Source organism: Schistocerca gregaria, chromosome 2, assembly GCF_023897955.1.
Source record: "Schistocerca gregaria isolate iqSchGreg1 chromosome 2, iqSchGreg1.2, whole genome shotgun sequence".
Classification (NCBI taxonomy): domain Eukaryota; kingdom Metazoa; phylum Arthropoda; class Insecta; order Orthoptera; family Acrididae; genus Schistocerca; species Schistocerca gregaria.
In genome coordinates, this window is record NC_064921.1 from 869,936,147 (window position 1) to 869,948,653 (window position 12,507).

Here is a 12,507-nt window from a genome sequence, read left to right on the forward strand (position 1 = left end):
AAGTCTCATAATCTTAAGGTCGTGAGTTCGATCCTCACCCGGGGCATTTAATTTACTTCCGTTCACAGCTAAATTGACGGCTCTGGGGTTGCGAAGGAGCAAAACAGCTTGTAGTTTGTTATCCATAAGGCTTCAACAACTCAGCGTGAAAATGCTTACTTCCCGTTATTACTACTTGCAGTTCTTTTGTGAAATTTTCAAGAAAAAATGTACTAGTAATAAAACTGAATTTCGTATGATATAACATGTAAAGTCACACAGTGTATGACCTGCTATATAATGACAGGCTGCAGGTCTTTACTTGCGAAATAAGTAAATAAATATTACTACTCACAGCTTTGCTTTTCCTCCTACCCCTGTAACAACGAGGCCAAAAGCAACGGACTGTGACTTTTGCCATGCGCGCCTCGGCATGGGAGAGCGAAAAGATGCTCGCAAACAGGGAAAGTGCGACACGGAAAGCCAGTGGAGGGGGTGTAAACCCCAAAAATAAGCGTGCGCGTCCGGTGTGGTCTAGTGGCTAGGATACCTGGCTTTCACCCAGGAGGCCCGGGTTCGATTCCCGGTACCGGAATGTAATTTTTTCGGAACAAATCACGACAAGTTTGGACCCTGCGAAATGCTGTTTCACGTCCTCCTCGCGTTATAGCTACTGGTTCATAAACGTGAGCTGAAAACAGTCGAGAGAAACGGGCACGCAATGAAATTACTACGAGCAGCGGAATAAAGGGAGAAGAGACCCTGGTCCACTGTTGGACTGCTACCATAGAAATGTTACCTGTAAATACGCAGAGCCACTCCGTCTAAGCGCTGGAAGACGGAGTGCACCGAGGCCCGTTAGCTCAGTTGGTTAGAGCGTCGTGCTAATAACGCGAAGGTCGTGGGTTCGATCCCCCCACGGGCCACTTCGATTTTACTACTTCAAAAAGGCAACGCCGATTTCCCCGGGCAAGTATGGTGACAAAGAAATCGTCACATTGTGTGGGAGCTGATAGGGGACCCGAAAGCGACTTGTCGGGACGCGCTAAAACACTTCACAGGTCACAGCACGCTGAACACACAGTTTGTCGTCCGATCACCGCTACTGCGCGACGCTGGGCGTTGTCAGTGCTTGGGCGGGTGACCGCCTGCGAACACAGGGCGCTGCCGACAGTTTCAATTCGTATTTCTCTTTTCTCGTCGGTTTCGGAGCTGCAGCGCTATTCGGTCTAGGGCACTGGCGCCACGTTTTGCCTCTCGGTATGCCAAGTCGCGCCGTGCGGCCACAGTGAAATGAAGGAGCGTGTTGTAAAATTTTCAACAAAGAAAAAAAGAAATGTGCTAGTAATAAAACTGAATTTGTCTGACAGAACATGTAAAATCACACAATGCACGATAACAGGCAGCAGGTCTTTACTTGAGGCATAAGTAATGTTGTGCCCGCCTCGCCATACCTCTCTCAGTCGTTTCGCGTGCTTGTCCTTCTGATATAGGCCGATTGGAGAGCGTCAGCTCTCGCGTCAGCCGAGCAAAGTCGAGACAAGTCGAGACTCAAGCGGAATCGACGCACACAATATAGGGTGGCCTGCAGCCAGTAAGAGGAGGAAAGAAACATTAATTTAATGACGCGTGGCAAAAGTACTCATACGCAGAAGTAAAACGCAGGCTGCGGTGGCCGGGAATCGAACCCGGATCAACTGCTTGGAAGGCAACTATGCTGACCATTACACCACCACCGCACGGTTTTCTTCCGCGCACGCCGCGCTGTGTCTGCTTCCCGCCTGTCGGCGGCGGCTGAAGGTGGTCGCAGCAGCAGGCGCATTACGGGGTAGGCGAGCGCATCCAGACAGCGTCTCTACGCACATTTCGCGTCCTTTGGCAAGAGTCGTCGCGTGCGTGCGCCGCAACACTACTTAGACGATCGCGTTCGGGCGTCATTTTTAAGCAGTGCAGCGCAGGATTCAGCGTTTGTAGCATTCTCTCGAGAGGATGCCACGGCGCTGGACGGCAGTCCCACTTTCCCTTCAGACGTCTGCCGCGGAAAGCACAAGGAAGCTGCAAACTAGCTGAGCATCGGTGGTTCAGTGGTAGAATGCTCGCCTGCCACGCGGGCGGCCCGGGTTCGATTCCCGGCCGATGCATCATTTTGTTTTTTCCCCGATAGTGGAGCTGCGTGTCCTTCGCACTCGAAGTGCGTGGGCCACGAGAATGAACCGCGGGATTCCGTGTGGAAACAACCAAACACGCAGCGCGCACGTCTTCTCGTTTGGACTCCTGCGTGCTATTGTGCATACTGGCGTCGGCCTATCATCGCAAGTTGCCTGCAGCGCCGGGAATGCACGTGTAGTAACAGAAGAAATGAGCCAGCAAGTGCAGACTCTCTACCACTAGTATTTGCTACTTGCCGAGATTCCAGAAGGTTTGGCCATCACGTGCCTCGGTAGCGCAGTAGGCAGCGCGTAAGTCTCATAATCTTAAGGTCGTGAGTTCGATCCTCACCCGGGGCATTTAATTTACTTCCGTTCACAGCTAAATTGACGGCTCTGGGGTTGCGAAGGAGCAAAACAGCTTGTAGTTTGTTATCCATAAGGCTTCAACAACTCAGCGTGAAAATGCTTACTTCCCGTTATTACTACTTGCAGTTCTTTTGTGAAATTTTCAAGAAAAAATGTACTAGTAATAAAACTGAATTTCGTATGATATAACATGTAAAGTCACACAGTGTATGACCTGCTATATAATGACAGGCTGCAGGTCTTTACTTGCGAAATAAGTAAATAAATATTACTACTCACAGCTTTGCTTTTCCTCCTACCCCTGTAACAACGAGGCCAAAAGCAACGGACTGTGACTTTTGCCATGCGCGCCTCGGCATGGGAGAGCGAAAAGATGCTCGCAAACAGGGAAAGTGCGACACGGAAAGCCAGTGGAGGGGGTGTAAACCCCAAAAATAAGCGTGCGCGTCCGGTGTGGTCTAGTGGCTAGGATACCTGGCTTTCACCCAGGAGGCCCGGGTTCGATTCCCGGTACCGGAATGTAATTTTTTCGGAACAAATCACGACAAGTTTGGACCCTGCGAAATGCTGTTTCACGTCCTCCTCGCGTTATAGCTACTGGTTCATAAACGTGAGCTGAAAACAGTCGAGAGAAACGGGCACGCAATGAAATTACTACGAGCAGCGGAATAAAGGGAGAAGAGACCCTGGTCCACTGTTGGACTGCTACCATAGAAATGTTACCTGTAAATACGCAGAGCCACTCCGTCTAAGCGCTGGAAGACGGAGTGCACCGAGGCCCGTTAGCTCAGTTGGTTAGAGCGTCGTGCTAATAACGCGAAGGTCGTGGGTTCGATCCCCCCACGGGCCACTTCGATTTTACTACTTCAAAAAGGCAACGCCGATTTCCCCGGGCAAGTATGGTGACAAAGAAATCGTCACATTGTGTGGGAGCTGATAGGGGACCCGAAAGCGACTTGTCGGGACGCGCTAAAACACTTCACAGGTCACAGCACGCTGAACACACAGTTTGTCGTCCGATCACCGCTACTGCGCGACGCTGGGCGTTGTCAGTGCTTGGGCGGGTGACCGCCTGCGAACACAGGGCGCTGCCGACAGTTTCAATTCGTATTTCTCTTTTCTCGTCGGTTTCGGAGCTGCAGCGCTATTCGGTCTAGGGCACTGGCGCCACGTTTTGCCTCTCGGTATGCCAAGTCGCGCCGTGCGGCCACAGTGAAATGAAGGAGCGTGTTGTAAAATTTTCAACAAAGAAAAAAAGAAATGTGCTAGTAATAAAACTGAATTTGTCTGACAGAACATGTAAAATCACACAATGCACGATAACAGGCAGCAGGTCTTTACTTGAGGCATAAGTAATGTTGTGCCCGCCTCGCCATACCTCTCTCAGTCGTTTCGCGTGCTTGTCCTTCTGATATAGGCCGATTGGAGAGCGTCAGCTCTCGCGTCAGCCGAGCAAAGTCGAGACAAGTCGAGACTCAAGCGGAATCGACGCACACAATATAGGGTGGCCTGCAGCCAGTAAGAGGAGGAAAGAAACATTAATTTAATGACGCGTGGCAAAAGTACTCATACGCAGAAGTAAAACGCAGGCTGCGGTGGCCGGGAATCGAACCCGGATCAACTGCTTGGAAGGCAACTATGCTGACCATTACACCACCACCGCACGGTTTTCTTCCGCGCACGCCGCGCTGTGTCTGCTTCCCGCCTGTCGGCGGCGGCTGAAGGTGGTCGCAGCAGCAGGCGCATTACGGGGTAGGCGAGCGCATCCAGACAGCGTCTCTACGCACATTTCGCGTCCTTTGGCAAGAGTCGTCGCGTGCGTGCGCCGCAACACTACTTAGACGATCGCGTTCGGGCGTCATTTTTAAGCAGTGCAGCGCAGGATTCAGCGTTTGTAGCATTCTCTCGAGAGGATGCCACGGCGCTGGACGGCAGTCCCACTTTCCCTTCAGACGTCTGCCGCGGAAAGCACAAGGAAGCTGCAAACTAGCTGAGCATCGGTGGTTCAGTGGTAGAATGCTCGCCTGCCACGCGGGCGGCCCGGGTTCGATTCCCGGCCGATGCATCATTTTGTTTTTTCCCCGATAGTGGAGCTGCGTGTCCTTCGCACTCGAAGTGCGTGGGCCACGAGAATGAACCGCGGGATTCCGTGTGGAAACAACCAAACACGCAGCGCGCACGTCTTCTCGTTTGGACTCCTGCGTGCTATTGTGCATACTGGCGTCGGCCTATCATCGCAAGTTGCCTGCAGCGCCGGGAATGCACGTGTAGTAACAGAAGAAATGAGCCAGCAAGTGCAGACTCTCTACCACTAGTATTTGCTACTTGCCGAGATTCCAGAAGGTTTGGCCATCACGTGCCTCGGTAGCGCAGTAGGCAGCGCGTAAGTCTCATAATCTTAAGGTCGTGAGTTCGATCCTCACCCGGGGCATTTAATTTACTTCCGTTCACAGCTAAATTGACGGCTCTGGGGTTGCGAAGGAGCAAAACAGCTTGTAGTTTGTTATCCATAAGGCTTCAACAACTCAGCGTGAAAATGCTTACTTCCCGTTATTACTACTTGCAGTTCTTTTGTGAAATTTTCAAGAAAAAATGTACTAGTAATAAAACTGAATTTCGTATGATATAACATGTAAAGTCACACAGTGTATGACCTGCTATATAATGACAGGCTGCAGGTCTTTACTTGCGAAATAAGTAAATAAATATTACTACTCACAGCTTTGCTTTTCCTCCTACCCCTGTAACAACGAGGCCAAAAGCAACGGACTGTGACTTTTGCCATGCGCGCCTCGGCATGGGAGAGCGAAAAGATGCTCGCAAACAGGGAAAGTGCGACACGGAAAGCCAGTGGAGGGGGTGTAAACCCCAAAAATAAGCGTGCGCGTCCGGTGTGGTCTAGTGGCTAGGATACCTGGCTTTCACCCAGGAGGCCCGGGTTCGATTCCCGGTACCGGAATGTAATTTTTTCGGAACAAATCACGACAAGTTTGGACCCTGCGAAATGCTGTTTCACGTCCTCCTCGCGTTATAGCTACTGGTTCATAAACGTGAGCTGAAAACAGTCGAGAGAAACGGGCACGCAATGAAATTACTACGAGCAGCGGAATAAAGGGAGAAGAGACCCTGGTCCACTGTTGGACTGCTACCATAGAAATGTTACCTGTAAATACGCAGAGCCACTCCGTCTAAGCGCTGGAAGACGGAGTGCACCGAGGCCCGTTAGCTCAGTTGGTTAGAGCGTCGTGCTAATAACGCGAAGGTCGTGGGTTCGATCCCCCCACGGGCCACTTCGATTTTACTACTTCAAAAAGGCAACGCCGATTTCCCCGGGCAAGTATGGTGACAAAGAAATCGTCACATTGTGTGGGAGCTGATAGGGGACCCGAAAGCGACTTGTCGGGACGCGCTAAAACACTTCACAGGTCACAGCACGCTGAACACACAGTTTGTCGTCCGATCACCGCTACTGCGCGACGCTGGGCGTTGTCAGTGCTTGGGCGGGTGACCGCCTGCGAACACAGGGCGCTGCCGACAGTTTCAATTCGTATTTCTCTTTTCTCGTCGGTTTCGGAGCTGCAGCGCTATTCGGTCTAGGGCACTGGCGCCACGTTTTGCCTCTCGGTATGCCAAGTCGCGCCGTGCGGCCACAGTGAAATGAAGGAGCGTGTTGTAAAATTTTCAACAAAGAAAAAAAGAAATGTGCTAGTAATAAAACTGAATTTGTCTGACAGAACATGTAAAATCACACAATGCACGATAACAGGCAGCAGGTCTTTACTTGAGGCATAAGTAATGTTGTGCCCGCCTCGCCATACCTCTCTCAGTCGTTTCGCGTGCTTGTCCTTCTGATATAGGCCGATTGGAGAGCGTCAGCTCTCGCGTCAGCCGAGCAAAGTCGAGACAAGTCGAGACTCAAGCGGAATCGACGCACACAATATAGGGTGGCCTGCAGCCAGTAAGAGGAGGAAAGAAACATTAATTTAATGACGCGTGGCAAAAGTACTCATACGCAGAAGTAAAACGCAGGCTGCGGTGGCCGGGAATCGAACCCGGATCAACTGCTTGGAAGGCAACTATGCTGACCATTACACCACCACCGCACGGTTTTCTGCCGCGCACGCCGCGCTGTGTCTGCTTCCCGCCTGTCGGCGGCGGCTGAAGGTGGTCGCAGCAGCAGGCGCATTACGGGGTAGGCGAGCGCATCCAGACAGCGTCTCTACGCACATTTCGCGTCCTTTGGCAAGAGTCGTCGCGTGCGTGCGCCGCAACACTACTTAGACGATCGCGTTCGGGCGTCATTTTTAAGCAGTGCAGCGCAGGATTCAGCGTTTGTAGCATTCTCTCGAGAGGATGCCACGGCGCTGGACGGCAGTCCCACTTTCCCTTCAGACGTCTGCCGCGGAAAGCACAAGGAAGCTGCAAACTAGCTGAGCATCGGTGGTTCAGTGGTAGAATGCTCGCCTGCCACGCGGGCGGCCCGGGTTCGATTCCCGGCCGATGCATCATTTTGTTTTTTCCCCGATAGTGGAGCTGCGTGTCCTTCGCACTCGAAGTGCGTGGGCCACGAGAATGAACCGCGGGATTCCGTGTGGAAACAACCAAACACGCAGCGCGCACGTCTTCTCGTTTGGACTCCTGCGTGCTATTGTGCATACTGGCGTCGGCCTATCATCGCAAGTTGCCTGCAGCGCCGGGAATGCACGTGTAGTAACAGAAGAAATGAGCCAGCAAGTGCAGACTCTCTACCACTAGTATTTGCTACTTGCCGAGATTCCAGAAGGTTTGGCCATCACGTGCCTCGGTAGCGCAGTAGGCAGCGCGTAAGTCTCATAATCTTAAGGTCGTGAGTTCGATCCTCACCCGGGGCATTTAATTTACTTCCGTTCACAGCTAAATTGACGGCTCTGGGGTTGCGAAGGAGCAAAACAGCTTGTAGTTTGTTATCCATAAGGCTTCAACAACTCAGCGTGAAAATGCTTACTTCCCGTTATTACTACTTGCAGTTCTTTTGTGAAATTTTCAAGAAAAAATGTACTAGTAATAAAACTGAATTTCGTATGATATAACATGTAAAGTCACACAGTGTATGACCTGCTATATAATGACAGGCTGCAGGTCTTTACTTGCGAAATAAGTAAATAAATATTACTACTCACAGCTTTGCTTTTCCTCCTACCCCTGTAACAACGAGGCCAAAAGCAACGGACTGTGACTTTTGCCATGCGCGCCTCGGCATGGGAGAGCGAAAAGATGCTCGCAAACAGGGAAAGTGCGACACGGAAAGCCAGTGGAGGGGGTGTAAACCCCAAAAATAAGCGTGCGCGTCCGGTGTGGTCTAGTGGCTAGGATACCTGGCTTTCACCCAGGAGGCCCGGGTTCGATTCCCGGTACCGGAATGTAATTTTTTCGGAACAAATCACGACAAGTTTGGACCCTGCGAAATGCTGTTTCACGTCCTCCTCGCGTTATAGCTACTGGTTCATAAACGTGAGCTGAAAACAGTCGAGAGAAACGGGCACGCAATGAAATTACTACGAGCAGCGGAATAAAGGGAGAAGAGACCCTGGTCCACTGTTGGACTGCTACCATAGAAATGTTACCTGTAAATACGCAGAGCCACTCCGTCTAAGCGCTGGAAGACGGAGTGCACCGAGGCCCGTTAGCTCAGTTGGTTAGAGCGTCGTGCTAATAACGCGAAGGTCGTGGGTTCGATCCCCCCACGGGCCACTTCGATTTTACTACTTCAAAAAGGCAACGCCGATTTCCCCGGGCAAGTATGGTGACAAAGAAATCGTCACATTGTGTGGGAGCTGATAGGGGACCCGAAAGCGACTTGTCGGGACGCGCTAAAACACTTCACAGGTCACAGCACGCTGAACACACAGTTTGTCGTCCGATCACCGCTACTGCGCGACGCTGGGCGTTGTCAGTGCTTGGGCGGGTGACCGCCTGCGAACACAGGGCGCTGCCGACAGTTTCAATTCGTATTTCTCTTTTCTCGTCGGTTTCGGAGCTGCAGCGCTATTCGGTCTAGGGCACTGGCGCCACGTTTTGCCTCTCGGTATGCCAAGTCGCGCCGTGCGGCCACAGTGAAATGAAGGAGCGTGTTGTAAAATTTTCAACAAAGAAAAAAAGAAATGTGCTAGTAATAAAACTGAATTTGTCTGACAGAACATGTAAAATCACACAATGCACGATAACAGGCAGCAGGTCTTTACTTGAGGCATAAGTAATGTTGTGCCCGCCTCGCCATACCTCTCTCAGTCGTTTCGCGTGCTTGTCCTTCTGATATAGGCCGATTGGAGAGCGTCAGCTCTCGCGTCAGCCGAGCAAAGTCGAGACAAGTCGAGACTCAAGCGGAATCGACGCACACAATATAGGGTGGCCTGCAGCCAGTAAGAGGAGGAAAGAAACATTAATTTAATGACGCGTGGCAAAAGTACTCATACGCAGAAGTAAAACGCAGGCTGCGGTGGCCGGGAATCGAACCCGGATCAACTGCTTGGAAGGCAACTATGCTGACCATTACACCACCACCGCACGGTTTTCTTCCGCGCACGCCGCGCTGTGTCTGCTTCCCGCCTGTCGGCGGCGGCTGAAGGTGGTCGCAGCAGCAGGCGCATTACGGGGTAGGCGAGCGCATCCAGACAGCGTCTCTACGCACATTTCGCGTCCTTTGGCAAGAGTCGTCGCGTGCGTGCGCCGCAACACTACTTAGACGATCGCGTTCGGGCGTCATTTTTAAGCAGTGCAGCGCAGGATTCAGCGTTTGTAGCATTCTCTCGAGAGGATGCCACGGCGCTGGACGGCAGTCCCACTTTCCCTTCAGACGTCTGCCGCGGAAAGCACAAGGAAGCTGCAAACTAGCTGAGCATCGGTGGTTCAGTGGTAGAATGCTCGCCTGCCACGCGGGCGGCCCGGGTTCGATTCCCGGCCGATGCATCATTTTGTTTTTTCCCCGATAGTGGAGCTGCGTGTCCTTCGCACTCGAAGTGCGTGGGCCACGAGAATGAACCGCGGGATTCCGTGTGGAAACAACCAAACACGCAGCGCGCACGTCTTCTCGTTTGGACTCCTGCGTGCTATTGTGCATACTGGCGTCGGCCTATCATCGCAAGTTGCCTGCAGCGCCGGGAATGCACGTGTAGTAACAGAAGAAATGAGCCAGCAAGTGCAGACTCTCTACCACTAGTATTTGCTACTTGCCGAGATTCCAGAAGGTTTGGCCATCACGTGCCTCGGTAGCGCAGTAGGCAGCGCGTAAGTCTCATAATCTTAAGGTCGTGAGTTCGATCCTCACCCGGGGCATTTAATTTACTTCCGTTCACAGCTAAATTGACGGCTCTGGGGTTGCGAAGGAGCAAAACAGCTTGTAGTTTGTTATCCATAAGGCTTCAACAACTCAGCGTGAAAATGCTTACTTCCCGTTATTACTACTTGCAGTTCTTTTGTGAAATTTTCAAGAAAAAATGTACTAGTAATAAAACTGAATTTCGTATGATATAACATGTAAAGTCACACAGTGTATGACCTGCTATATAATGACAGGCTGCAGGTCTTTACTTGCGAAATAAGTAAATAAATATTACTACTCACAGCTTTGCTTTTCCTCCTACCCCTGTAACAACGAGGCCAAAAGCAACGGACTGTGACTTTTGCCATGCGCGCCTCGGCATGGGAGAGCGAAAAGATGCTCGCAAACAGGGAAAGTGCGACACGGAAAGCCAGTGGAGGGGGTGTAAACCCCAAAAATAAGCGTGCGCGTCCGGTGTGGTCTAGTGGCTAGGATACCTGGCTTTCACCCAGGAGGCCCGGGTTCGATTCCCGGTACCGGAATGTAATTTTTTCGGAACAAATCACGACAAGTTTGGACCCTGCGAAATGCTGTTTCACGTCCTCCTCGCGTTATAGCTACTGGTTCATAAACGTGAGCTGAAAACAGTCGAGAGAAACGGGCACGCAATGAAATTACTACGAGCAGCGGAATAAAGGGAGAAGAGACCCTGGTCCACTGTTGGACTGCTACCATAGAAATGTTACCTGTAAATACGCAGAGCCACTCCGTCTAAGCGCTGGAAGACGGAGTGCACCGAGGCCCGTTAGCTCAGTTGGTTAGAGCGTCGTGCTAATAACGCGAAGGTCGTGGGTTCGATCCCCCCACGGGCCACTTCGATTTTACTACTTCAAAAAGGCAACGCCGATTTCCCCGGGCAAGTATGGTGACAAAGAAATCGTCACATTGTGTGGGAGCTGATAGGGGACCCGAAAGCGACTTGTCGGGACGCGCTAAAACACTTCACAGGTCACAGCACGCTGAACACACAGTTTGTCGTCCGATCACCGCTACTGCGCGACGCTGGGCGTTGTCAGTGCTTGGGCGGGTGACCGCCTGCGAACACAGGGCGCTGCCGACAGTTTCAATTCGTATTTCTCTTTTCTCGTCGGTTTCGGAGCTGCAGCGCTATTCGGTCTAGGGCACTGGCGCCACGTTTTGCCTCTCGGTATGCCAAGTCGCGCCGTGCGGCCACAGTGAAATGAAGGAGCGTGTTGTAAAATTTTCAACAAAGAAAAAAAGAAATGTGCTAGTAATAAAACTGAATTTGTCTGACAGAACATGTAAAATCACACAATGCACGATAACAGGCAGCAGGTCTTTACTTGAGGCATAAGTAATGTTGTGCCCGCCTCGCCATACCTCTCTCAGTCGTTTCGCGTGCTTGTCCTTCTGATATAGGCCGATTGGAGAGCGTCAGCTCTCGCGTCAGCCGAGCAAAGTCGAGACAAGTCGAGACTCAAGCGGAATCGACGCACACAATATAGGGTGGCCTGCAGCCAGTAAGAGGAGGAAAGAAACATTAATTTAATGACGCGTGGCAAAAGTACTCATACGCAGAAGTAAAACGCAGGCTGCGGTGGCCGGGAATCGAACCCGGATCAACTGCTTGGAAGGCAACTATGCTGACCATTACACCACCACCGCACGGTTTTCTTCCGCGCACGCCGCGCTGTGTCTGCTTCCCGCCTGTCGGCGGCGGCTGAAGGTGGTCGCAGCAGCAGGCGCATTACGGGGTAGGCGAGCGCATCCAGACAGCGTCTCTACGCACATTTCGCGTCCTTTGGCAAGAGTCGTCGCGTGCGTGCGCCGCAACACTACTTAGACGATCGCGTTCGGGCGTCATTTTTAAGCAGTGCAGCGCAGGATTCAGCGTTTGTAGCATTCTCTCGAGAGGATGCCACGGCGCTGGACGGCAGTCCCACTTTCCCTTCAGACGTCTGCCGCGGAAAGCACAAGGAAGCTGCAAACTAGCTGAGCATCGGTGGTTCAGTGGTAGAATGCTCGCCTGCCACGCGGGCGGCCCGGGTTCGATTCCCGGCCGATGCATCATTTTGTTTTTTCCCCGATAGTGGAGCTGCGTGTCCTTCGCACTCGAAGTGCGTGGGCCACGAGAATGAACCGCGGGATTCCGTGTGGAAACAACCAAACACGCAGCGCGCACGTCTTCTCGTTTGGACTCCTGCGTGCTATTGTGCATACTGGCGTCGGCCTATCATCGCAAGTTGCCTGCAGCGCCGGGAATGCACGTGTAGTAACAGAAGAAATGAGCCAGCAAGTGCAGACTCTCTACCACTAGTATTTGCTACTTGCCGAGATTCCAGAAGGTTTGGCCATCACGTGCCTCGGTAGCGCAGTAGGCAGCGCGTAAGTCTCATAATCTTAAGGTCGTGAGTTCGATCCTCACCTGGGGCATTTAATTTACTTCCGTTCACAGCTAAATTGACGGCTCTGGGGTTGCGAAGGAGCAAAACAGCTTGTAGTTTGTTATCCATAAGGCTTCAACAACTCAGCGTGAAAATGCTTACTTCCCGTTATTACTACTTGCAGTTCTTTTGTGAAATTTTCAAGAAAAAATGTACTAGTAATAAAACTGAATTTCGTATGATATAACATGTAAAGTCACATAGTGTATGACCTGCTATATAATGACAGGCTGCAGGTCTTTACTTGCGA

At 51.6% G+C, this 12,507-nt stretch overlaps 25 non-coding genes across 25 annotated transcripts; 20 read left to right on the plus strand and 5 right to left on the minus strand.

The window, feature by feature from the left end:
* The first annotated feature begins 502 nt into the window (after nucleotides 1–502).
* Nucleotides 503–574, plus strand: Trnae-uuc (transfer RNA glutamic acid (anticodon UUC)). The gene has a single exon. It is a non-coding gene; the product is annotated as a tRNA-Glu (tRNA).
* Nucleotides 575–831: 257 nt separating this feature from the next.
* On the plus strand, nucleotides 832–905 carry Trnai-aau (transfer RNA isoleucine (anticodon AAU)). Its single transcript has one exon. It is a non-coding gene; the product is annotated as a tRNA-Ile (tRNA).
* Nucleotides 906–1,646: 741 nt separating this feature from the next.
* Trnag-ucc (transfer RNA glycine (anticodon UCC)) lies at nucleotides 1,647–1,718 on the minus strand. Its single transcript has one exon. It is a non-coding gene; the product is annotated as a tRNA-Gly (tRNA).
* Nucleotides 1,719–2,049: 331 nt separating this feature from the next.
* On the plus strand, nucleotides 2,050–2,120 carry Trnag-gcc (transfer RNA glycine (anticodon GCC)). The gene has a single exon. It is a non-coding gene; the product is annotated as a tRNA-Gly (tRNA).
* A 293-nt stretch (nucleotides 2,121–2,413) lies between these two features.
* On the plus strand, nucleotides 2,414–2,486 carry Trnam-cau (transfer RNA methionine (anticodon CAU)). The gene has a single exon. It is a non-coding gene; the product is annotated as a tRNA-Met (tRNA).
* A 456-nt stretch (nucleotides 2,487–2,942) lies between these two features.
* Trnae-uuc (transfer RNA glutamic acid (anticodon UUC)) lies at nucleotides 2,943–3,014 on the plus strand. The gene has a single exon. It is a non-coding gene; the product is annotated as a tRNA-Glu (tRNA).
* Nucleotides 3,015–3,271: 257 nt separating this feature from the next.
* Nucleotides 3,272–3,345, plus strand: Trnai-aau (transfer RNA isoleucine (anticodon AAU)). Its single transcript has one exon. It is a non-coding gene; the product is annotated as a tRNA-Ile (tRNA).
* Nucleotides 3,346–4,086: 741 nt separating this feature from the next.
* Nucleotides 4,087–4,158, minus strand: Trnag-ucc (transfer RNA glycine (anticodon UCC)). Its single transcript has one exon. It is a non-coding gene; the product is annotated as a tRNA-Gly (tRNA).
* A 331-nt stretch (nucleotides 4,159–4,489) lies between these two features.
* Nucleotides 4,490–4,560, plus strand: Trnag-gcc (transfer RNA glycine (anticodon GCC)). Its single transcript has one exon. It is a non-coding gene; the product is annotated as a tRNA-Gly (tRNA).
* Nucleotides 4,561–4,853: 293 nt separating this feature from the next.
* Trnam-cau (transfer RNA methionine (anticodon CAU)) lies at nucleotides 4,854–4,926 on the plus strand. Its single transcript has one exon. It is a non-coding gene; the product is annotated as a tRNA-Met (tRNA).
* Nucleotides 4,927–5,382: 456 nt separating this feature from the next.
* Trnae-uuc (transfer RNA glutamic acid (anticodon UUC)) lies at nucleotides 5,383–5,454 on the plus strand. The gene has a single exon. It is a non-coding gene; the product is annotated as a tRNA-Glu (tRNA).
* Nucleotides 5,455–5,711: 257 nt separating this feature from the next.
* On the plus strand, nucleotides 5,712–5,785 carry Trnai-aau (transfer RNA isoleucine (anticodon AAU)). Its single transcript has one exon. It is a non-coding gene; the product is annotated as a tRNA-Ile (tRNA).
* Nucleotides 5,786–6,526: 741 nt separating this feature from the next.
* Nucleotides 6,527–6,598, minus strand: Trnag-ucc (transfer RNA glycine (anticodon UCC)). Its single transcript has one exon. It is a non-coding gene; the product is annotated as a tRNA-Gly (tRNA).
* A 331-nt stretch (nucleotides 6,599–6,929) lies between these two features.
* Nucleotides 6,930–7,000, plus strand: Trnag-gcc (transfer RNA glycine (anticodon GCC)). The gene has a single exon. It is a non-coding gene; the product is annotated as a tRNA-Gly (tRNA).
* Nucleotides 7,001–7,293: 293 nt separating this feature from the next.
* Nucleotides 7,294–7,366, plus strand: Trnam-cau (transfer RNA methionine (anticodon CAU)). The gene has a single exon. It is a non-coding gene; the product is annotated as a tRNA-Met (tRNA).
* A 456-nt stretch (nucleotides 7,367–7,822) lies between these two features.
* Trnae-uuc (transfer RNA glutamic acid (anticodon UUC)) lies at nucleotides 7,823–7,894 on the plus strand. The gene has a single exon. It is a non-coding gene; the product is annotated as a tRNA-Glu (tRNA).
* Nucleotides 7,895–8,151: 257 nt separating this feature from the next.
* On the plus strand, nucleotides 8,152–8,225 carry Trnai-aau (transfer RNA isoleucine (anticodon AAU)). The gene has a single exon. It is a non-coding gene; the product is annotated as a tRNA-Ile (tRNA).
* A 741-nt stretch (nucleotides 8,226–8,966) lies between these two features.
* Nucleotides 8,967–9,038, minus strand: Trnag-ucc (transfer RNA glycine (anticodon UCC)). The gene has a single exon. It is a non-coding gene; the product is annotated as a tRNA-Gly (tRNA).
* A 331-nt stretch (nucleotides 9,039–9,369) lies between these two features.
* On the plus strand, nucleotides 9,370–9,440 carry Trnag-gcc (transfer RNA glycine (anticodon GCC)). The gene has a single exon. It is a non-coding gene; the product is annotated as a tRNA-Gly (tRNA).
* A 293-nt stretch (nucleotides 9,441–9,733) lies between these two features.
* Trnam-cau (transfer RNA methionine (anticodon CAU)) lies at nucleotides 9,734–9,806 on the plus strand. The gene has a single exon. It is a non-coding gene; the product is annotated as a tRNA-Met (tRNA).
* Nucleotides 9,807–10,262: 456 nt separating this feature from the next.
* Trnae-uuc (transfer RNA glutamic acid (anticodon UUC)) lies at nucleotides 10,263–10,334 on the plus strand. Its single transcript has one exon. It is a non-coding gene; the product is annotated as a tRNA-Glu (tRNA).
* Nucleotides 10,335–10,591: 257 nt separating this feature from the next.
* On the plus strand, nucleotides 10,592–10,665 carry Trnai-aau (transfer RNA isoleucine (anticodon AAU)). The gene has a single exon. It is a non-coding gene; the product is annotated as a tRNA-Ile (tRNA).
* Nucleotides 10,666–11,406: 741 nt separating this feature from the next.
* Nucleotides 11,407–11,478, minus strand: Trnag-ucc (transfer RNA glycine (anticodon UCC)). The gene has a single exon. It is a non-coding gene; the product is annotated as a tRNA-Gly (tRNA).
* Nucleotides 11,479–11,809: 331 nt separating this feature from the next.
* Trnag-gcc (transfer RNA glycine (anticodon GCC)) lies at nucleotides 11,810–11,880 on the plus strand. Its single transcript has one exon. It is a non-coding gene; the product is annotated as a tRNA-Gly (tRNA).
* Nucleotides 11,881–12,173: 293 nt separating this feature from the next.
* Nucleotides 12,174–12,246, plus strand: Trnam-cau (transfer RNA methionine (anticodon CAU)). The gene has a single exon. It is a non-coding gene; the product is annotated as a tRNA-Met (tRNA).
* The last annotated feature ends 261 nt before the right edge of the window (nucleotides 12,247–12,507 follow it).